This window comes from Podarcis filfolensis (assembly GCF_964270895.1).
Source record: "Podarcis filfolensis genome assembly, chromosome: 4".
Classification (NCBI taxonomy): Eukaryota; Metazoa; Chordata; class Lepidosauria; order Squamata; family Lacertidae; genus Podarcis; species Podarcis filfolensis.
In genome coordinates, this window is record NC_139607.1 from 58,114,023 (window position 1) to 58,137,894 (window position 23,872).

The following is a 23,872-nucleotide window of genomic DNA, read 5'->3' on the forward strand; positions in this document are numbered from 1 at the left end:
ACAAGCTGCTGTCAGCTCCAGCCCACCCCAGCCCACTCCACTGCCAATCTGCAAGATCAGGATAACAGGACTGATTCACCTTACAGGATGTTGTCAGAATTAACGGAGGCTATGTCTGTACAGTAAAGCAGAACTACTATACTTGTTCTGGTGAAATTGCTGCAATCCAGTTTCAATACATGTGATAATGGCTTGCTGCTTTAGCAATGAACTGCTGAAGAAGTGAGTGTTGCCCTTAAATCACAATAATGTGCTGCTTTCTAACTTGTACATCTAATTTCAGGTGCCATACCTGATATCGACCGTTTTTAGAACCCACAATAGGTGATTTTCCAGTTTCTGGTGGAAATTATATAAATAAAAGGAACAATCTCTTTCTCCCCCCTGTCCCCCTGCTTTATCCATAAACAAATTGAAGGGAAAGAACATTAGAAAAAATAAAACCCGGAGCTCAGTTAATCACCCTATGTCTTCAGTAGTCTGCTTTTCAGCAGCATTTTAGAGCAAGAAAAATACTCTGCTATTTTAAGAAATATGTGGGGGTGGGAAGGGAAAAATATAAAATTCTGAGTCAGTGAAAAGTCCACATAAAGAATTGTATCCTGGTCTTCTATTAAAAGTGGTTCTCTGCCTGATCTGCAGGTCATTTTCACCAGAAATATTAGGGCTTAAGCTAATTCAGTAACATTATCTGGATTTTGGATAAGAATCAAGTCAACAAAAAGGAATCCCAACAAATAAAAGGGCCAAATGCCACTGGATTCAGTAAAATGGAAACACAACCAAAAGTGACACAAAACAGAAAAGAAAATGCTTAGCATTATAGAGAGTTTCATGCAGGATAGGTGTATCAGTGGCTATCGGTCATAATAGCTGTGTTCTACCTACACTCTCGGAGGCAGTATACCTCTGAATATCAGTGGCTGGGAAAGTGGTGAAAGTATTGTTTTGCTCATATCCTGCTTACCATAGGCATTTGATTGGCTTCTGTGAAAACAGGATTGTGGATTAGATCAGGGGTAGGCAACCTAAGGCCCAGGGGCCGGATGCGGCCCAATTGCCTTCTCAATCTGGCCCACGGACGGTCCGGGAATCAGCGTGTTTTTACATGAGTAGAATGTGTCCTTTATTTAAAATGCATCTCTGGGTTATTTGTGGGGCCTGCCTGGTGTTTTTACATGAGTAGAATGTGTGCTTTTATTTAAAACGCATCTCTGGGTTATTTGTGGAGCCTGCCTGGTGTTTTTACATGAGTGAAATGTGTGCTTATATTTAAAATGCATCTCTGGGTTATTTGTGGGGCATAGAAATTCATTCTTATTTTTTTTTCCAAAATATAGTTTGGCCCACCACATAGTCTGAGGGTCAGTGGACCAGCCCACAACTGGAAAAGTTTGCTGGCCCCTGGATTAGATGGGCCTTTCACCTGATCCAGTAGGTCTCTTATGTTCTAGTTCAAACACAGCGGGGGATTACTGGAGAGAATGTCCTCAGGATGAATCTTGCAAACACATACTGTCAACTTCTGAATATTTGTCTTTTCTGCAAAGAAAAAAATGATCCTGTGTCTTTGGCTGTACTGCCTTACAAGCAAAGTCACATAGGACCAATTAGGTTCTTTTAAAATGTAAATGCACTTACCAAGCTTTCATATAATTGGAGCACATGATACATGTCCCCTTATGTACAAACAGCTCAATACAGGCTTAACTGTGCTCACATAGGAAGACTTGAGGGGTACAGAATCACAGAGTGAAAAAGTGAGGGGGAAAGAGACGTAGGATTTTGAGGGGATGGCAGGGTTTGTTTTATAGGGTTGGGAAGCTGGGACTCCATATGTTGGAGTCACCACTGCTTGAGAGATTTTGTACCTCGCAGAACACTAATGAGCCAGGAGACACACACAAATACACTAAAGCCTCGTTGACACCATACAGTTGACTTGCTATAGCAAAATGAGGTCCCTTGTTGGACTTTTAAAAGAGGAGTCATAACAAAAGAATGCTGGAGAAATGGTGGTCTCTCCATTATTCATGTGCTTCATTTTTACACTGACTTGCTGTGCATAGTGCAGCTGAATTATAAATATGGGACACTTTTTGTAACATTTAGCAGCAAGCGCTCTGAAGAGAGCTTCAAAAGTAAATGGGAAGACTTGTCACCACAAAAGAACAGGAGTTTTCCCTCTAGTTTCAGTTTACTTTCTAATTCATGTCTCTATCTGGAATCTGCCTTGCTGCCCCACTCCCCCCAGCCATACTTCTAAATTATTGTAATTTTCCAAGATTTAATGATCCTATAACTTCCAAGCCACCTCCCCCACCCCAAAATAAGAAACCTGGTGTTTTACAGTACTTAAAGTAAGCTCTCTTTAAGTGTATCCACATTGCTCTCTAGGATGCTGTGGTGTTCCATCTAATTAGGGTTGCTGTGGTGTTCAGTCGGTCTGGCTTCCTTTTTGCATTGCCACTTCATTGATGTGGCACTTCAGAGAACGGTTTTAGTAGAGCTGGAGTCACCAACCTTTTCGGGCTCATGGGCACAGATTCCCAGGAAAATGTTGCTAGTGATTTAGTGAGGATACTCCGACCAAATAGAGTATTTCACTAAATGTCTTGTTTTTGTAAATGTCAAGGGTATTTCACCTTTTCCTATGACTGACTTCAAAAGCAGCGTGCACACACCCCATTCACACATTCTATGTACAGAGGGGGATTATGCATTAAAAGACATTATTTCAATTTGCTCCTGACATCTATGCAGTGAGTCACTGTAGATATCTGAACCAGTGAAGGCTATGTATGTAGAAGTCTATGGTATATAGGTTTATTCAACTGAGACATCTATGTTCAACATGTGGCCATCCGGAGTGAGGTCAGCCATTGTTCATATACTGCTTATAATCAACATTTGAAGTGAGATAACCAAGAAACACCATTCAGATACTGTGCCTTTGAATTTTCCAAGGAGCTGAGTGAGGATATAACCACTGCACACTGCTACTGAAGGTAATGGGGCCCTTTATATGTCCAGCTGTCCTTTGTCAACAACAAATTGTCGCTTTTTTGGTGTTGAATATATGCTGTATGGTAATTTGTGGACCTAATAGGTATCTAAATCCATTTTATTTGTTTTTAATCTTATATTTTGGAAATGTACATCCAGTTTTTTCCCCTTTAAATTTTTTGGGGGGCCCAAGAGAGTGGGGCCCTAAGCTATATAGCTTGTTTAGCTTATACATAAATTTGGCACTGATCAAGAGGCACAATGCATGCACCTTTTCCCAGAGTCTTGAGGCAGGTAAATAGTACAGTGATCTGGCATCCTACATATGGGAAGAAACTTTGGCAATCCTATACTGGAAAAAACTCTGTGAGCAAAAGACCACTGTTTGATTAATTTGTATTCTCTTTCCAGCTTGCTGTAATAACATCAACTTCAAGTGATAAGGATGCTGCTAAATCTGCTTTAATTAATGTCAACTCTCTTAGTAATAAATCACTATTAATTCTCAAGTTAGTTCTTTTGGAAATGGCCTCCTCTTTTTGGCTGTCACTAAGATTCATTTGGAAATTGTCCCAACTATGGGATGCTATATTATTACTGCTCTTCTGTTCTTAGCCTTTCAAGGTGAGTTTCCATCTGGCTTGTGGACACTCATAATCATTCTGAGGCTTTTAGTAAGACGTTTGCCTATAACAGAAGTCCAACCATTAGTTATATCAAGTAGGAGGTGCTTACAGTCAAACACCCATCCATATTTTTCTACATCCAGACATAGATGTTCTATGATGCTAGTAAATAATGGAAAGACGTCTGTTTTATTAAAATTTGCTAAGATTAGTTCCTAAGTGCCAATATAGATCCCCCCAATATAATAATGTTAGATTATTTTGGATGAAGTTATCTAGTGACAACAGCACTAGATTCATAGTGAAAGCCATAACAGGGCTTGAGGTTCTGGACTATTTATGTATGCTACATTCAAAGAGGTTGGAAAACATGAGAACACATGAGCACCAAAGCAAAGTGATCTATGTCCATTTGGGTTACAGAGGTCATTCTCAATGGAGACCCAGAGGTTGGTCTTCCCAAATCTGAGTATGATGGGGTTTGCCAACATCTCTAAGGTCAGACCCAACTTAATGCTGACCTGTTAGTAGATCTATCTAAGGAACCAGGAAGAAACAATAGTCATGTGAGCTATGCTTTTATTTTATTTATTTTATTTCAAATTTTCCTTCATCATTAGGTTACAGTAACATAAAAATGCAATATTAATATAAGTTAAAACAATTTACAATAAAGGGTGAGCATTTCCTCTTCCTCACTTCTCTGAAATTGATTTTGGTTTTGCTTCTTCTGATGGAAGATTTAAATAGAACAGTGCCATTTTTGGCCCATTTTCCTGAGTTTTTTTCTAGCATAGCCAGACTCTGCGCAGGACTTCGACCCTCTTGTAGGTCCTTGAAATCTGAAGCTCTCCCCCCAACCCCTGCTCAGTATTCCACCAGGCCTTTGGCAAATCACTGTTTTGGGTGAAACAGACAGACTATATTCAGGACACAACTTGTGGCATAGTAATGAAGTGTAGAGTATGGAGATCACATTATGTAATGGAAATTCATCATTTGAAAATAATCAGAAGGGAGTTGAAGACATGGAAAATTCCATGCAGGCTCTGAAAAGCCAGCCAAAAATATACTAAACTACTCCAGATTGTTGTACCTAACCATGAAACTAGAAATTTCTTTAAAATGAATACCCATGAGTTGGGCATGGACACCTGAAAAGGGAAATATATCTCTGAGTGTAATCACTCTTTAGATCACCTCACTCAATGTAAGTGTTTTAGGAGGAAGCTAGGGAGGCTGCCTAGACAAGCAGTGGGACCCCATTTCCTGTTAATCTCATGGAGCTCCCTCACCCACAGAACTAATAGAAGAGGCTTAAGTGTTGAAGGTAGTTGACAAAAAGAATTCTCTGAGGACTACATGTTTCAGTGGCAGCCCTGAAACTGGAATCATATGTAGGTTTGCTTTTCAGAAATTGCATCTCCTGAGGAAAGAGCTGTTTGACAGCCAAGTGAGAATATGTGGAATTGTGATTGAATCCGGGTTGGGGTGGGGAAGCAGCCATGGGAGAGATGTGTTCTGATGAGAACCAAGGCATGGGGGAAAGGGTATATACTATTCCTGGAATTTTATGTCAAATGTAAGTGATGAATTTCATATAAAACAGGATTTGAAATTTTTATACCTACAAATTTGTATATAATTTTTAGTAGAAACATCTCTCAAGATTTCTACTTTACCTTTGATATTTTCTTGAGGGTCTTCTTTCTATTGCCACCACATATTTCTTCAAAAGAAACTTTTCATCCTTGAAAGAGGCAATCTGCATTCTATTGACTCTAAAGTAGTCCTATTTATTTTAAGTAGCAAACCCCAGTATAAATGGGTCCTAGATTATAGGCAGTTGCCTGCAAAGCCATTAGTATGCAAAAGTTATTTCAATATCCTTTAGGTCCTTGCAGATCTTACAAAGAAGTTTGATGTTTTGTATAATTGCTTCTGTGATATTCAGTAATGGATAGCTTCAGATTTTGTTAAACTTAACATAGACAAAACAGAGTAGCTATCGATTAGTTCACCGAGGCAGAGGTCTCAGGTGTCATCGTTGGTAGTTTCCATTTGTGGTGGTTCTTTTTATTCTTCAGATAATGCTTGTGACCTTAGGGTCATTGTGGATTCTGTGCTTTCTTTTGAAGCCTACATCAATCATGTAATTAAAGTGTCTTACTACCATCTTTGGAATCTAGCCAGACGGAGACCTCTGCTCTTTCTGGTCCACTTGTTAAAACTTTAATCCGTGGTTCTCCCCCCACCCCAGCCTGTAATTCTCTGTGTCTGTTCCTAAGATTATGTCCTGCAGTCTTTGCATTTGGAAAACAGTATTCTAAATATGTGGAACACTATCTTGGATTCTTATTGTTTCAGTTTTACTAATTCCTACACAGTTTCCCTAACTTTAGATTTCTTTTATAGATGGATGCTTCTTTTATAGAACAAAGAAACTTCCTACATCTGTCTCAGGGGTGAGGAATGCTTTTCAGTCTGAGGGCCCATTCCCTTCTGGGAAATGATCCAAGGGCCACATGCCAATGGTGGGTGAGGTCAGAGGCAAAAGCGGACAGATGAATGAATGTAAAGGTTACCTTTTGTACAGTAAGCTTGTTAATGCACATACCCCCACACACCTCTCTGTCCTCTATTGAGACAAGCAAGATGCATTATCAGAGTTCAAGGGCACATTCTGGCCAGTCTAGAACACTTGGCATATGAGGCACAGCTATTGAGGAATACAGGATGGCCTGAGGAAAAGACATAGTTATATGATAACTGTACTTGATGTTTCCAAGGCTGATCATCATCCCATGGCTTTTCTCCCCTTGTTCTATTGGAGAAGGATTTTGCCTTCTTTCAGTGTCCTGGATCAACAATTGTAGCAATATTCCCACAGATAAAACATCTCCTTCTTTAGAGCAGGTGTGGGGAAGCTTTGGCAGTCGAGACATTGCCAAACTCCAACTCCCACCCAGAAAGCATGGCCAGTAGTCATGGAGGACACCTGCTTTAGAGTATTGCCTGCAAGGAAGGTAGGTTCTACAACTGGAAAATGGTGTAGTGGAGAGGAGCAAATCCTTGCACATCGCCCCTGCTTTTCATTAAGAGGTAGGGGAGGGACGGGGAGATGGGGATCAAATCTAATTCTTAATAGAAATCAGGGGCAATGTGGGAGGATTTGACCCTCTACCCAACACCATTTTCCAGATAAACCTTCTGGTTGTTTCCCTGTAGTGATAAAAATAAAACTATTCTTCACCCTGTAGGGCAACCAGCAGCTAGAGAAGGAAATTATTTTTGATGTAAATTGCTTGGGAAGGTTAAACATCCCTTTTTCTTTTGCTCATCACCCTGAGATGCATGTGAGGAAGGCAACATCTGGAAGATCATGGGTTCTTCACCCATGCCCTTGAGCAGGGATTCTTTTCAATTAAAACTCGCTGGAGTTCAGTTCCTGCATCTCTCAGGTGGGTGCCATTGCCATTATAAGACAACAAGGGAGGTGTTCATGGTGAGTTCCAGCACCTCTTTTTTCTAGAAAAACAGCACTGGCCCTAGAGGGTGAAGAACTGTTCATGAAGTTCTTTGGCTTTTACTTACAGTTTTGTACAGCATGCCATCAGACTGCTCTGAAGTTGGCCACAATCTCTTCTGGACGTTTGATGTGTCACCAGGTATTTCAAAAGCACCCTGTTTTAATCTGAAATATGTTATATTTTAGTTCACCACCGCCTACTGAAATCACACTGTGCTGTCAGCAGCAACTTGCTAAGGACTGTTGGGTAATAAAATACGGTCCCATTTAGACCCTGTTTTTGAGTGTATGTGCACACACACACGTATACAGTTGTCTTATAAATGTGATACAAAATGTCTGTGGGTAGGATGTGTCTTATGGCAAAACATTATTCTTCTTACTAAGTCAAAATGGGGTAAACTTGTGCTGTAAATTATTCCAGACTGCCATTTTCATGAATTTGCCTCAGGAGCAGGCCTTGGGCATTTCCCCAGATTAATGAATGGGTGGATTTCACAGTCACAAACCACTTGTTAGAGAAAAGAAAAGCCATGCTCCTTGAGCTAAAGGGTGTGATTTTCTACATTGGTTACGTTGCTCTTGTTGTATGCATGAGTTTATGACTACCGTTAGCTGTCTGCCTTTTATTTCAAACACATTCAAGGGAGAGCCTTACAATTTTGTTTATTGCTAGGATAATAACATGCTGCACAATATGTTCTCTGTGTAAGGCTAGAATAATGGCATCAGGGAGCAATTTGTTCTCTGCTGAAACATGAACTTTCATCAATAACAAAGAGATACTGGAACACCCTTCTGCAAAGTTGGATGGTTGTCCTGAATCATTACAATGTTGTCTGGCAGCATCTTCCAGTGTTAATTGCTGCAATGAAAATATAATGTGGCTTCTAATTAGGGAGAGCAGACTGGACTAAACAAGAGGAGTATCCTGTATACTTGACTTGTCAGTACCCTTAAAGGTAATGGACACATTTGGAAAAGCATTCCCTGACCCAATAACCCAGGTGCAGTTCATAATATTTTCTTATTTTAGATGCAAATTAAATCTGGGGTACATCATTAATTTAATTGGATTCTATTTAATTAGATGCTAATTAAATCTGCGGCACATCTTTATCTGTGTATTGTAGCCCTTTTCAAATGTCAGGGCTCTTGTTCAAAAACCCCATATTCCCATCTAGCATTCATCAATGTGATAAGCGCAGCCCACTTCAAAACCCACTACCTTCATATTCTCCCCAAATCGTCTTTCTGTTTCCTCGACCCCTGGTTCATTCCAAATATTGAGGCTATATAAAGACAAACCAATCGGGGGGGGGGGTGTTTAGTCACCTGGAGAACTGCTGCAGTTTCATATATTCTATCAAAATTCCCTCAGAATTTTGGCTAATATTTAACCTGAGGTGATTCGTTGGATTTTGCTTCAGGCAAAATTTGTGCTGTAACTATAATCAAAAACCTTAATCTCTTGCTGGGGGCAGCTACTCCTGATAATTTAATACCAGTAATTTATCCCTTCAGACACTATTTGTGTTAGGAGCAGTGCTTTCAAACTATGTTAGTATCTCTATGGCAAGATGCACCAGTAGTAGTTCCAGGTTAGCTAGCTCTGAATTAGACAGCGATTTTGAAAATGTGGCCTCATTTCATTTCTAACCCTCTTGGCTGAGTCCAGAGAGTGGAGGCTTGTATCGCTTTTGCACCTTCTATTTGAATTGGGCTAGGGGTGGGTGGGAAAGAGACATGAGTCTCTCACTCGGGCATTTGCGTGCCGTTCACATTCAGCCACAGCTAAAGGGCAAGCAGGGCAGTGCTTGAATGCGGCAGCAATTGAAGGTAGCTTCCTCACATCGCCTCACACATTTTCTGAGGCTAATGAGGGAGTTCGGAGACAGCCTGTTTCTGGGTAGTCTGACAGGCAGATTGCCTAGAAAGCTCATTTAATTTATTTATTTAAATGTCTAAACTGCCTTCCCACTGACAATGCCTATGTTGTTTTGTAATCATGCACATGTTAAAACCAACCACACACACACACACACACACACACATATATATATACATATAATAAATAAAATTTTATATATGACATAATAGATACCGAAAACATTTGTTCTATTTTTAGATGGAAGAATCTCACAAAGCAAAAGGTCTGGCAGAGAAATGTGAATGCAATATCTATTTTAACTGCACCCTTTCCCTTTCATTGGATATGATCTGTTGTTCCTATTCCATAGTGGCTAGCCCCCCTCCCCCAATGCCCAGTTCAGGGTGAACTTGAAGAGTGTGTAGCCATCTTCAGCAGGAGCTCAGCTCTGGGTCCTGCCACCATCTCTGTCTGAAGCTTTCGCTACCATGATTCCAGATCACAGTCCCTTCCTCTATAAGTGATTTTGAGACCTTGCTGGAGGACTTCCAGGAGAGACCAGACAGCCAATCTGTTGCAGCTTTTGATTATGAGCAGTTGCTGCTAATTCGTTATGTGGACTGGTTATTTTCTATTGTTAGCTGCCTCAGGTATGAATGTAACAGAAGAAAAGAAATGTATAAAATATGGCAGGGTGACACCAGGTTTCATATCTGGCTCACACCCACTTCCTAGCATGTCTGGAGACAGAGAGAGCATCAAACACAGGGTCTCTCTTCAGATTTGAGTGCAGCCTGCCATTGAGTCCTATACACTCATTATCCCCCAACTGAATGCCTAAAGATGGTTACTATCTTTTCTACATGCAGTAGCCACAGTGTGCTGGGAGCAGGCTCACTGCTTGTGACAAAAGGTAGCCCTGGGGTGCCATGTGGTTTGATAAGTGACAAGCACTTCCAGGGGCGGAAATGAAAATTCTGTCAAAAGATTTGACACCATCTGTAGAAATTTCTGAAAATACACCAAGTCTTTCATTAAAAATATAGCGTGTAATGAAATGATATCATTCACTGCATATTTACTTGAGCCAACAAAATGTGACTCAAACAGTAGCGGTTCTTAACTACATTATGCTATCACTGAACAGCAGCTGCCAGTATGTGAGAACCATAGGACCTGCCTTCTAGTAGTAGCTGCCCTGACAGCTGTGGTGTGTGCTCCCCACAGACCTATTAAATCTGCACAGTCCACTGCTGACTTTCACGTACACATTTAAAATCTGGTTATGAATGTCAACACAAGTCATTGTGCCCCACCCTACTTAATATCATCGGCAAATATCAGGGGTTTAAATCCATTTCTTTTGTGTATCAATAGCATTACTGTGTTTGCCCAGATGTCTTTTGGAGAAAAAGTCACACAAGTAATAAAGGACATTTCCTTACAATCAAGGAAATCTAGCTTCTTCAAACTGTCTCGTTGCAGCCTTGAGAAGGTTATAAGAACAAGTCAAGGGTGTTCTTTAGATCAAATGACACAGAGACCTTTTGCTCTTTAATGGAGGACAAGTTTTACGCCCTTTCCCCCTATGAAGACTACAATTTAGAGTGACTGTGGTTTGCTAGTATACTGAAAAGTGCCGTCCTTGCTGACCATGAATCAGAGATCAGACTGTACTTTGACTCTGTTCTGTCAAGAGGCATTGGCAATGAGCTCCTTGCATTCTCTCATCACTGACAATCCATTTTGGAATTCCAAAGATCAAGCTTCAGCCAGGCTGAGCAAATCTCTGTATCACTCTGAAGGAGAAAATAGCAATGTCATAGAGCAAACTAAATCAAGATCATCAGAATTTTTCCATCAAAAACATTTTTTAAGAAAAAACAGTAGAAAAAGGCCAAACCAAATACTGAAATGGCAGGGTCATGAGAACTTGATGTTCCCCTGCCCCAGACTTTTCTGTCAGTCTCCTACTCTCATTTTCAACAAGAAAAGTAGCAAAAAATGAGGAAGATAATGGGATTTGAAGTACTAGCCAATTCCTTACGGTCCCTGCCCTCCACATGGTGTAGTAATATATCAGTGTTTGTCAAGGCTGGACATGGATCTTAAGGTCAGTTGGGAACCAGGAACCATGGGATGAAGGCAGTAGTCAAGACTGATGGGCAAGCCTGGACCGAAAACAAACTAAAGGATATAAGAGCAGGACAAAGTTCAGGAATGTATTGTTGCTTGAGCAAGACTGAAGTGGAAAAGTGAGTCCTTCCTGCCAAGGCCTACCCTGGGTGAGTGTGGTCAGTTTACAGGAGGGTTTCCCAGAGTGATCAGTATTGCCTCCAGGGATCAATGGGACTGTGAATGGGACCTAGGGGGCAGAAAATGACCTAGACATAGAAAATCCATTTACCAAGTATAGTGCAAAATATTAAGTTAGGAACTATGAACCTCAGAAATAAAGAGCAGGAGCATTTGCAGAATGCATCTTCCTTGCACCTCTGTATTTAATAAGATGATTCCACAACACAACACTATTTTCAAACCATGCTGCTTTACGGTTGGACTTTCTTATTTTTTACATTTCATAATTCCTAGTAACGGTGATGGATGACTAATGAATTTGGAGTATATGCTCATATTTCTTCAGTTTATTTCATGTATGTTTCTAAGAATTTGGGTTTGCGTCAATGACAGCTTTATAAGCTCATCAAGGCTTCAGCAAATGCAGACAATTGGGAAACCCTAGTCTAGAGTCTGAGTATGCTATGTTGCTTAGAAAGAGACAGCAATGTGCAGTACCATGGCTCACCCCGCCACTCTGGGCGGCTCCCAACAGAATTAATGATAATAATAATAAAAAGCAATAAAACATCAGACATAAAAACCTTCCCTAAAGAGGGCTGCCTTCAGATATCTTCTAAAAGTCAGACAGTTGTTTATTTCCTTGACATTTGATGGGAGGGCATTCCACAGGGTGGGTGCCACTACCGAGAAGGTCTTCTGTCTGGTTCCCTGTAACTTCACTTCTCGCAGTGAGGGAACCGCCAGAAGGCCCTTGGTGCTGGACCTCTGTATCCGGGCTGAATGATGGGGGTGGAGACGCTCCTTCAGGTCCCAGGTACAATCCCTGGCATTTCCAGTAAAAAGGGTCAGGTAGCTGGTGATGTCAAAGACCTCTGCTAGGGACCTTTTCAGAACAGATTATACAAGGCTAGATGAACAAGCAGTTTATGCTGATATAAAGTAGTTTCCTGTGTTTACTTAGGAATTGAGTCCCTCTTTCGTATACAGCTACTGTAGTTCTAATGCTAGCGAGATGAAAAGCTTTAGGAAAATAATACTTCTAGCACCAGGAAAAACAAAATGTTACTCCACTAGGCAGGAGGAAGCGGCAGTCTATCATTAAAAGAAGAAGAAGAAGGGAAAAGATTGAGAAAGGTGTCATTGCCCTGCCTTGTTCCCATCAGCCAATATCTATCTTGCCACCGTGTTTCTCAGCGTATTCTGTTTTGGCTGAAACCTCCGCTGGCTTTGCCTCTTCAAGGCTAGAGCATAAGCATTAAACACTGCTTTTTGACTTTGGGGGTCTTTGGTCTACGGATGCTTGGGGTTATGATGATAAAATGCAGACTCAGTCAAGGCTTTCCAGCAGTCTTTTGGAGAAGATGGTGAATAACACAGAGCCAGGCAAAAATTACGTTTGCAAATCTTGCCTCTTCCCTTCAGTCCAAGTTCATCTGAACATGGAGCTAAGCAAGTCACCGGAGTTCCCCTAGCTTCCCTCTGGGAATTGAATCATGTCAAGCCTCCAGAAGAGACTCCCTTTGCTTAACTTTTTTTTTTAAAAGAAGCTTAACTGTAAAAAGAACAGAGAGCCTATATATGTGTGATGGTAGTACACATCTTATATGTAAGGTCAAAGAATCCCCAGCTTTGTTCCCAGAATATAGTATCCTCTTATTTATGTGCTTTGCTACTTTTAGCTGTCCTAAAAGCATTGCGGAGAAATATGTGCTGACATTTAGGGCAGTAAAGCAAATATGATATTACTTGTGCTAAGGCTTCCGGTGGTTTGTAAACTCCAGTGGTAGGCCCCGCTGCAAAATGAAGTTGGACAATGGAATTCATGAGATCAGAATGGAAAAGACATATTAGATACCCCCATGACCTACTGAAGCCATTCTATCCTCCTCCTATTAATAGAAACCTGGGCTAACCACATGCATTTAAATTATTAGAGGTCTGTTTCTAATATTGTTGATTCAGAATCAAGTGTGGGACAGCTCTCTGCATTGAAGTGGCTAAGAGACTGAGCTGTGAATCATGTAGTCTAGGGGTGAGAACTCTGTAGATATCCTGAATTCCATCATCCATGCTGGGTGTTGGAGTCTAGCAAAATCTGAAGGGCCACAGGTTCCCCATCCTTGAGATAGTCCTTGGTTCATATTTCACCTTTGTTACAAAATCAGTAAATGGCCTTAAGCAAGCCACACGCTCTCAGCCTCAATTCCCCCACTGGCAACATGTGGGTGGTAATAATGACTTCACAACATCATATTCCCACTACTCGCACATTTTGCCTGTGGTTCCATGTAAAGAAACATTAGTATACAAGTGCACCTGATTGTCCTGGGTGTTCAAATCTTGTGTAACCCTTAAGCTGTAGCTCTTTCTTTATGCTTTCTCTTTTGTCTTCTCTTTTGAATTGTGGTTTTCCTTTCTTTTTTTTGGAATTTTTGTTAAAAAAAAAAGCCCAACAACATTCAGGGTGTCCTGGTTTTTACTTTTTGAAATATGGCTGAAGCACCGGCCACCCTTAGAGTGTCGTCTCTTTCAGAAGCAGCAAATGAAATAAGTAAATGTGATGTGTGGATCTTTTTCATTTGTATACACTATTTATCATTCTGGGTACAGTGTTCCTTCCAACCCCACCCGCTTCCTTCCTGGCAAGGTGTCCTTCTTTGATTGTATTTAAAAGGCTCTAAGAAAACAGTCTTCAGTGGCTGGGAATTGATGATGAGACAATGCAGCTGTCCAATATCATGAGGTGAGTACTGAAACTGCCTGCTTCCCCCAGGAACCCTTTCTAAAACCCTGAGTCACTGAATGTTGAATCACACTATTCCTGTCAATGTGGTCTCATTTCTCTCACATCTTTGCTCTGCTTACTGTACATTACCTCACAGACTGTTTCCTGGTCAAATGGTGTGGCTTTTGCATAATCCCGAAGCATTTCTCCAGCTCATTAGGAGGGGCACAACATGAAGCTGGCTGTATTTACAGAGAGGAGCTGAAAAGCAAAGAATCCCATTGGTGTCTATCGCGCCATCTGTGCAAAGGCAAAGAGCCCTTAACAAACAGGTCAAGCAATAAGCTGTGTTTTCTGCTTTTCCCATTTCACCTATTTGCTGAAGCTCGTGACCGCCTGCTACTTGATTTCTGGAAAGGTTAAAAGGTTGCAGTATTAAGCATCACCCTTAAAAATTCATCATTTGTCTGACAAACAGTGACCTCATGTTGACTCTCTGACCAGCTGTAAACTCGCTGATTGCACATCTCTTCATTCCACTCGGTTTAAGATCTCTGCGTAAGCCACTACAAGGAGCACTTCAAAATTTAGCAGGAAGTGATTGCCACCTATTAAAACAATGGTAGGCTATTAGATTAAACCATCTAATTAATGAATATATTGAAAGGCTTCACCTTTTACAATGGCTTCTCATTGGAGAAAGTCCTCAAAACAACACAAACATTCCAATAGTTTAGTAATTAGGAAAATATGGCTAATGGCATGGTTGACCATCTGCATTGGGGGGAGGTGTCACTCTGTCCTACAGGACGTGATTTATGGGCCAAAGTAACTCTGTAGAAGTGGTTGAGCTCCGTAATAAAGCTGATGTCACGTAGCACCAAGCAATTTAACTGTGCAGACACTCTGATCTAGCACTGCATACAAATGTGATGCCAGTGAGCCAGTATGAACAAAAAGGGTTTTAGCATGGCATCCAAGGTTCAAAAGGGGAGGGGTCATATATATTGCCCTTTCTGGACAATTATACTAATTATACATGTAAAATCCATCTCATATAAAATATTACATTACTCGGTAGGACCAATGCTGTTGGCTCTTAGGTGGGGCAAATGCACAAGAACTACCCTAATAGCCTCCTTAATAGGGATGGGGAAGGGAGAACCACCTTAATAGCCTCCTTAAATCCTTTTAATCCCTGCACCTATTTCTTGATAGTGCTGGTTATACCTGTGTTAAAAAAAAGTATAGTATATCTTTGTCAATGGTGGGGAACATATGACCCTACAGAGGCTGCTGGACCCCCAACTATCATCATCCCTGATTGGGCACTGAAGTCCAGCAACATCTGAAGAGCCACAGGTGTGCCCCCCCCCCCCGGTCTAAGTTACCAGATGCTGGGGATAAACAAGAAGGGTTAGCCATCACCTTCATAGCTTGACTGCTTGTGTGTTTCTCAAGGCAAAAGCTGAATGCAGAACTCAATGGAGAACGAGTCAATTATATTTATAAGAGGGAAAGGCAGGTGATGATCTAAGATAATATGTTAGAGATGTGTTAGAGATACAGAATGGTTGCAGATGATGGAACAATATGTGGCTGAAGATTCTGACCTCTATGTGGCTATGTGTTTTCTTACTATCAGCCCATCTCACCTGTTTTGCTGTGATTATTTTGATTTATTTTCTTCTTAAACACTTGCAATCGCTTCTTCTCCAGTTTTCTGCAAATCACACACTTTGTGTCTAGTACATGCCTTCTTTCAAATCATTAATTGAAATGCAGAGCAGCGCTAGACCCAGCACTGAGCTGGAAATACCTTCCAAATTTGATGCTGATCCATTAATTACCCCTTGAGTGTAGTTTTTCAATCGAGTACTCGTTTAATGGTAATTCCTTGTAGTAAGGGTTTCTCAAGTACCCTTATGAGGCTGTCATATAGAACAATACATCAAAAGCCTCGCAAAAGATATATCGGCTGGGGTTTTCTTGTTTACTAATTCAGTCCTTGATCAAAGAAGGAAACTAGGTTGAGCTGGCATGGTTTAACCTCAATAAATCCACATTGAAGGAGAGTAACAAATATTTTGTTTTATCATTTCTCCAATAACTTAACTTTTTCTTTTTTAAAAAATAGGCACTATTGGGTTTTTAGCCTTTGCCAAGATAATTCTTTCAGGATCTTTGGATAAAGATCATTGTACTGTATTGACTTTGGCCGAGCAATCCTATATGTGGCAATTAGGCATGAGGATAGGCAGGAGGTTTGCTGGTGCTGCAGTAGTGCATGGTCAGCATATAGTAGAAGTGACCAATCCTGGAAGGCAGGGGGAAATATAATCTGAAAGCAGGGGTGGTAGGAGGAGCTACAGTCTTAGAGCCCTGGAATTATTCCAAAGGGCTTTTAACCAGGGGATGTAGTGCAATGGTATCCACATGCCATGCAGACATGGAGATGCTTAATAGCAAGCAGGCACAACCAGGACAGCTCCCTGTGCTATGACTCACAGAACAATGCCACAGCACCTCACACCATGAGTTCCATAGTCACAGGTGGCACTGTGGCATGTCCCCAAGCGTGTTCATACTGTTCATAAGCACCCTTTCAGATCACCATGTAAAGGAAAGGATGCACAGCATAGCCAGGAAGACTTTTTGGTTCACCCCTCCACCTGGTGACCCATGTGACCAATCCCCCCAACTATTTTGCCCCCCAATCCCATTTCCCTCTTTCCCCTCCCCTAAACACTCTTCTTCCCCTTCCTTTCCCGACTGCCTTGTAAACCACAACAAGAACATTCAGCTCTCTTAGGCCCTCTGCCCCATTTCACAATATCGAAGAGCAGCTGGTGGGGCAGAGTCACCTCAATAACCTCCTGACAGCAGCATTGCTGCTTCTCACCAGTAAGGGTAGGGGCTAGGCAGTGGAGAAGTCAAAGCTGCACAGATGCACAGCCAGAAGCAACCAACTGGCTCTGCTGGTGCATCCGCAAAGTCCCAAACTGGCTGCCACAAGGTTATTGCCCTGGTGGGCAAGCTGCTCCTGCAGCAAACCGAACCCAAGTGAGCAGAGAATAGAGGGGCATTTGTCCAGATGACACTGAGGCCTGCTTTCCTCTTAGAATCCCTTCATGAGACCATCTTAAGCCAGATGATAGTAAGATGGGGGCGGGGAAAATGGATCCTTATCTGCACCCCTGTCTCCAGTAAAAAAAGAACGAATACAGCAAAGCGTTTTTTGACGTTTTTAAAGTGGGTGGATTTTCCCTAAAAATTCAACCCAAAGACAGGACAAAACAGAGCCTGTTTGTAGAGGAAATGAAACTGTCACAGGACAGAAATATGGTAATCCACCATAATCCATCCTGTGGCTTTTCACATTCTTTATTTGCACAAGCATTGCTGTATAGATGTTCATTTTATGCTACTCAGTTACTATTCCAGTGGCACAAATAATATACCGGTAACCAGCTTTAGAGAAAACAGAACTTGTTAATTTACATACGCCATCACAGATAACATAAGGGAGATAGTAACACGGGAAAGCCAATGATCACAATGTTAAGATAAAAGTCAAGTGACCTAAATTAGAAGAGGCAGTGGTCATGGTTAGCATGCCAGTTCCATTCCTGGCATCTCCAGGTAGGCTTGGAAAAGACTCCTTCCAGTCAGGGTAGTTAACAGCAAGCTAGGTGAACCAATGGTCTGACTCAGTATAAGGCAGCTTCCTATGTTCCTATACTGCATACTTTACTGTTTGGAAATGAAAAGTGCAATTGCAAATGCACGTATTTGGAAGTATCGAGGATTCTAGGATTCTTATGAAAATGCTAATGTTGAATGTAAATCTCTATAACAAGCTACTCTATTGAGTAGAGAGGTAGAACCTTCATGAATACTTCCCATTGAGATGTGTTTTCTAACCTCCTCCTTGTCTCCTTAAATGCTCAAAGTTGTTTATGATGGAACAGCTCCCTCTTTGATGAAACACCCATGTGTTTAACTCTACTAATTTAAAAGGACCTCTGATTAATTGTTTGGTAAACTCATTGGGATGGAAAGGGAACTTGTTTAAATTCCTAATATTTTCTTTCAACAGTAAAAACAAAATGGCATGTTTTTCCCCCTCCCTCCTCCTGCACTTCCAGTAGACAGAACCACTGACATCACAAATCAATACATTACTGGCAATTGTAGCCTATTTTAGCTAAAGTGCAATTTTCCAAAGCAATCCCTCCAAAAAGTCCTGACATCAGTGGTTTCCATGATAGAACTGAATTAAGCCCTTGGATCACAATGGCCATTGTCTGTCATTTCCCAGTTCATTAAGACACATAGCACACTCAGTTCTATTAGCTGTTGCCTGTTTGGAAATGGGCTTTTGTGGTCACAGGGACAAGTGTGGTTCTGGGAGGTGGATATGTTTGATTCCTCCCCACACTTTATATGAATATGGGAGGTTGAAGACAAGTGCTCCATGCCATAGCTGGCTCAACTGAAAGTCAACATGGCTGAAAGCATTACAGCAAAGGCTGGGCACTTGTCCCCGCCTCTATAGCTATGTAAATTTCAGAGGAGTGTCACAAAGCAGAGCTTCCCCTACATAGTCAAAGAGACAAGAGGCAGGATAGATGACTGGGACACTGTCAGGAGAATGGGGCATGGCTGGCTAGCATTCTCAGAGGCACCAACCCCTTCAAGGGGAGAATGGACAAGACACCTGGATTTTATGAGCTGAGACAAGAGACTGAGGAAGATGGATTGAGGTGTTTTACTAGAGAAGAAAAGAAGGTACAATTATAGAAGAAGAAGACTTGAAGGTAGCCCAATGAACCCACTTTAATGTGCAGGTCTTGCAGCCAGGACAGCCCCAGTGATGACCTAGACTTCTTGACTCTGCCCAAAGAGCAAAAAGGACCCTCTACAATTTTTGGAGTAAGAGGCAGAGATGGGGCTTAGATGGTTTTTATTTCCTTTTCTAATTCAGGAACACCTCACAATAAGAACCAGTGCACCAAATGAAGACCCTGATAGATGGCCCTATACATTTAAAATAAAACAAGTGATCATAGTATAGGGTGGAACACCCTCTGACCTTCCTGTGGTTTGAGCACAGCCTTGCATCTGATAAACCCAATCATTAGCCGTAGAAGCTGAGGTCATAATAAACCCTTTAATCTGTAAGATACAAGTCTACCAATTATTTATCAGCTTGCAACTATCTCCTACTTAATGGCTTCTAGGTTTGCTTTATAGGTGCATTAAACAGGGAAAGTATTGCCATTACACCAGGGACCAAAATAAGTATTGACTTCTTTGAACGGGAATAAACTCCCATGAGAGTTCATTTACAGGGCAAGGAAGAGTTCCAAGGAGAGGGGCTCCATGGACAGCAAAGTGGTCTGTGAAGAGGATGGCAGAGGAGCAAGAAGAGAGTTCCTTCCTGTGTATCAAACTGAAACGTTTTAACGATGGAATTCATATATATATATATATATATATATATATATATATATATATTCCACAGTGGGGGGCTGCTGGGGGTGGTGTAGGGAGAATGCTTTACCACCACCACCACCAACGCCATAATAATAAAAAATATTATCAAAGCAAAAAAGATAATGAGGTGGATGGCCAATACAGCTTTAACAGGAAGAGTCAAACTCCAAGCCCTTCTATGTTTGATCAGTGGGGCAGCAGGAGAGGAGGCTTGGGATGGCATTCCCTTACCCATAGAATTGTTTTTAAACTGCCTATGCTTTCATATTACTCAATATAAGAATGGTATCCCCCTTTTAGCAGGAGTGAGGTTGCCCCAGCCTGACTTGGAAGAGGTTTGATTTGATTTCTCCCAGAGGAGGAGGAATTGGAGTCCCATGGACAGGGGTGGCCAATCAGAAGCGGACTGAACTGCCTCTCGGTTGGTGATGTTGGGCCAGTGACCACCTCTCAATCCAACCTACCTCATCCTAACAAAAACACCTTAAAGAAAAAGAGGTAAGTAAGTAAGTAAGTGTCACACTGAGGCAGTTTTAGGTTGGGGGCACTGCAGAGTGATTGCCTGGGATTGCCTGGGGCTTTGGAAGGTATTTCAGGGTGCCTTTCGAATCAGATATGGGCAAGTGGGTGAACTCTTGACAGCAACACCTAGAGCACATGTTCAGCTCAAAGGCCCAGGGCTCACCTAGGGAGAGGGAAATTTCCCTAATCCTATTGGCTGAGGACCCACAGAATGTTGGTGCTCACATGCCCAGGGGGACACAAAGGACACTGCCCTCAAACCTCACCTGCCCTCACTTCTTTAACTGGCTTGTTATTCTATGGATCTTCTTATTGTTTTATCTGAATAAATATACCGTAACCTTTCACCAATGTACTGCCTTTTGAGGTCATCCGGGCAATGAGTAGTAAACTAGAAAAAAATAGCTATCAGAGAACCTCTAGAGGTTGGTATGGAGATGTTCAGCTTGTCACAGAGCAAACGTTCCTCATTTCTTCCATGGTTTGACAACTGGTGGTTGGCTTGTGAGCAGATTTCCTCATAGTCACAGTGACTCTGCTGCTCCCAGGATGTGCCCTTCACATGCCTTTGTTTATCTTATGGGATTTGTGAAGCCTGTTTTCATCTCAGCAGCGTAGCAGACACCCCAGGAATAAAATCAGCAGGACAGGTTCTTTGTTATTAGAAGTCTGTCAGTTGAGAGCAAAGTCTCTTTCAGAGCTTTTGTTGTTGAACTAGTTTCATTCACTCAGGGACACATTCAACCAACACAGTTAATAACATGAATATAACATGAATAACCTATAAGGAAGGGTGTGTGAGAAACCTTTAGATTAAAAATAAAAGCACATAAAACTTTTAAAAGCCCAGATCAGCAGGCCTTCATGCATCATGCTATAGATTCACATATGACCAACATCACACATAGATAAGATCAAGGAATTATCAAGGGAGACTGGCAAAACTGGAATCCATTTTAAAAAAACAGTGTTTTTCAGGATTCCAATTAGGATTATTGCACAGTTTAGGGAGTTCCATTCTGTACCCAAAGGTTTGCACATGTTAGGGGATTGATCACCCCTGCTTTTCAGCGGTAGCTATCATGCCTGCATTGCAAATTCCCATGTTATATTACTTCCTTCCCATGTTGATGTTCCTGTCTGGTGAAAGGTTGCAATGGAGAGTGAGGATGGGATATGAGTTGGGGAATCACAATTTCTGCTGGACTTGTGGGATTATCCACACAATTCTTCAGCAGACATTGTTTTAAGGCTAATTCTCCCATCCTCAAAAGCAATTATGTCCCATTTGGCGTTCCTGCAATTGCTTGATGCTTAGGTTTTAATGCTCCATCAAAATGTTATCTTTAGTACTTTGCTTCCAACTTGATTTATACTTCACTACAGTTAAGCCTAGGTTAGACATGTGTGTGTGATTATTTACAATATTTATGTATTGCCTTGTAGCCAAAAAGCAAACAAAATACACCCTTATTTACATAGTCATGACTGGACCTAATGGTCAGGGGTCCCTTAACCTTTATCTTTGGGCAACAGTTAAAACACTTAGGTTCTCACTATACATAGTTCATTTCCCTTTATCAGAACTGTCACAGTGAAGAGTCCCAGATTAGGCCCATTGCCATCATTTGATGGAAGCAGAGTTAGCACAGGATCCAGAGGATTCAGTGATGGCCCAGTCCCAGCCCTGTAAACATCCCATTTGGCAGGATGCTTCCACCCACCCACATTGAGACCCTGTGAATGCAGAATGGCCTCCCTGCCAGCTGTGGAGTCCAATGGAGCTGGATATCACTAGGTGGAGAGTACCTCTGCCCCATCTAAACCCCTTCAGAATAGTAGATCAGGGGGTTGGATTGCTCCGCCCAGCTGCAATCTTATACCCACTTACCTGCGAGTCTACCCCATTGAACTCAGTGGAACTTTATGTCTGAGTAGAAATGCATAGGATTGCACTAACCCACATCTGTGCGTACTTATTTCATTCCATTTTCAAAATAGCAAATACAGGGAGTCCCAAACCAGAGAGCAATGTTGACTGTCACTTAGATTTGTTTCAGATTGTTATCACACTTGGTAGAGATACTGGCTGAGGTTGAAATCTGAATGCGCTGGAAGAAGTCGCTTGTGACATAAATAATTTGAAATAAAAATGTCACGGTTTTGACTTTTTGCAAATGACTGCACTGAACTTCCAAACTGTTGCAATTCAAAAAGCTAATTCAGGATTGTGTACATTAATGCCAATGCCCTATAAAACGGCCAGAATATATTTTTTTTAAAATAAAAAAAGTCAGCAAAGACAGAGAGGCATTAGTTTTTAGCCTGTGTCAGCATAAAGGTTGCCTCAGTTGTTTCATCTCAAAACAGCTGCATGCTTTCATTGACTTTTTTTGCCCTTTCTTTGTGCACTCATCCTAACCTCTTAGGTTGTTTCCTGGCCTCACTTTGCTGACCTATGACCGGCGCTGACCTTTAGCTAGAGAATGTGACATTTTGTTCTCCTCTGGCGGATGTGTGAGGCTCTCATTATTCAAAGGTATGTGAAAATAATGACCTCTAGTGACCTTTCAGTTTCCTTTCATTTACTGGTGTCCTTTAGGTGCTTGTTCAGCATATTGCCATGCCCAGTCGTTGTGTATGTCTGCTTAGTGGTGCTATATTAAAATTTCTTCAGTAAACATGCATCTCCTGTTTATTAATTCCATGCTTCATTTCTCTCCCTTATTGCCTGTTCAAGCAAATGCCATGGAACCTGACAGGAAGGAACAGGTGGGCAATTGGCTTCATAGGATCAGACGACTGCAATGGAATGAAAAGCAAGCATATCCAAAGGATGGTCCCAACCTAAGATACGGTATCTGCCGGCTTCCAGCAAATTAACCTCACAAAAGAGACAAGATCACAGCAGGAGCAAGAAAGGTGCGACTCTCCAAAATGAGTCAAACATGGGAACCTTTTTCAGTTCAAGGGTCATATCTCCTCAGCTTACTGCACTTTTGAGTGACAACTGATCCATGGTTATTTGGTGTACCTTTGTGGACATTTGACTTGCTGATGAAGAACATTTATTGAAACAGTCTATTATTCCGGAAGGACTATTCTGTTGTTGTTGCTGTGTTTGGAGCACCTACCATCATTCTTCTGTCTTGCTGTGTTTATAGCACCATCTCGCTCTCCCTCACTTTTGGCAAAATTCTGTATTAACTTTGGAAGGCGTTTAGCCTCAAAATTCAGTGATTCTTTGCGGTCAAATACTAATCTGATCATTTCCTTTCATGGAATATCTACTTCACTCTTATTAGTTCGTGACTCCATGTACATATTGTATGTTTTCTGATTGTGAATTAAGAAACAGTTCGATAGTGTTATATAAATATTGTTAGTATACTACAGTCATACCTCGGGTTGAATGTGCTTTGGGATGAGCGCATTTGAGTTGCGCTCCGCGGCAACCCGGAAGTAACGGAGCACGTTACTTCCGAGTTTTGCCGCTTGTACATGCGCAGACGCTCAAAATGACGTCACGTGCATGCACAGACATGCCGTCGCTGGTTACGTTTGCTTCTAAATGCGAATGGGGATCCAGAACGGATCCCGTTCACATCTAGAGGTACCACTGTATTAGCCTACGTGTTGCTTTATGCTTCTGTGGTGGTGGACAGGGCCAAAGGTAAAAGGGGGCAGGGGGCTCCATGTGCCTCTTTCTTTTATACATTAGGCCACCTTTCAGCCACACAAACCAGAAATTTCTACACACACCCTCACCCCAATTAGGCAAAAGTCACTTTCAC

At 41.6% G+C, this 23,872-nt stretch overlaps 2 long non-coding RNA genes across 2 annotated transcripts in view; both read left to right on the top strand.

Moving 5' to 3' along the window:
* Nucleotides 1-3,009, top strand: part of LOC310761489 — a 31,899-nt gene extending 28,890 nt beyond the window's left edge. Inside the window, exons 2-3 of the long non-coding RNA XR_014547542.1 lie at nt 1,341-1,434; nt 2,968-3,009. This is a non-coding gene — a long non-coding RNA (uncharacterized lncRNA). The remainder of the gene's footprint in view (nt 1-1,340; nt 1,435-2,967) is intronic.
* Nucleotides 3,010-4,540: 1,531 nt separating this feature from the next.
* Nucleotides 4,541-23,588, top strand: LOC310761465. The gene is made up of 4 exons (XR_014547512.1): nt 4,541-4,962; nt 19,857-20,054; nt 22,508-22,617; nt 22,819-23,588. It is a non-coding gene; the product is annotated as an uncharacterized lncRNA (long non-coding RNA).
* The last annotated feature ends 284 nt before the right edge of the window (nt 23,589-23,872 follow it).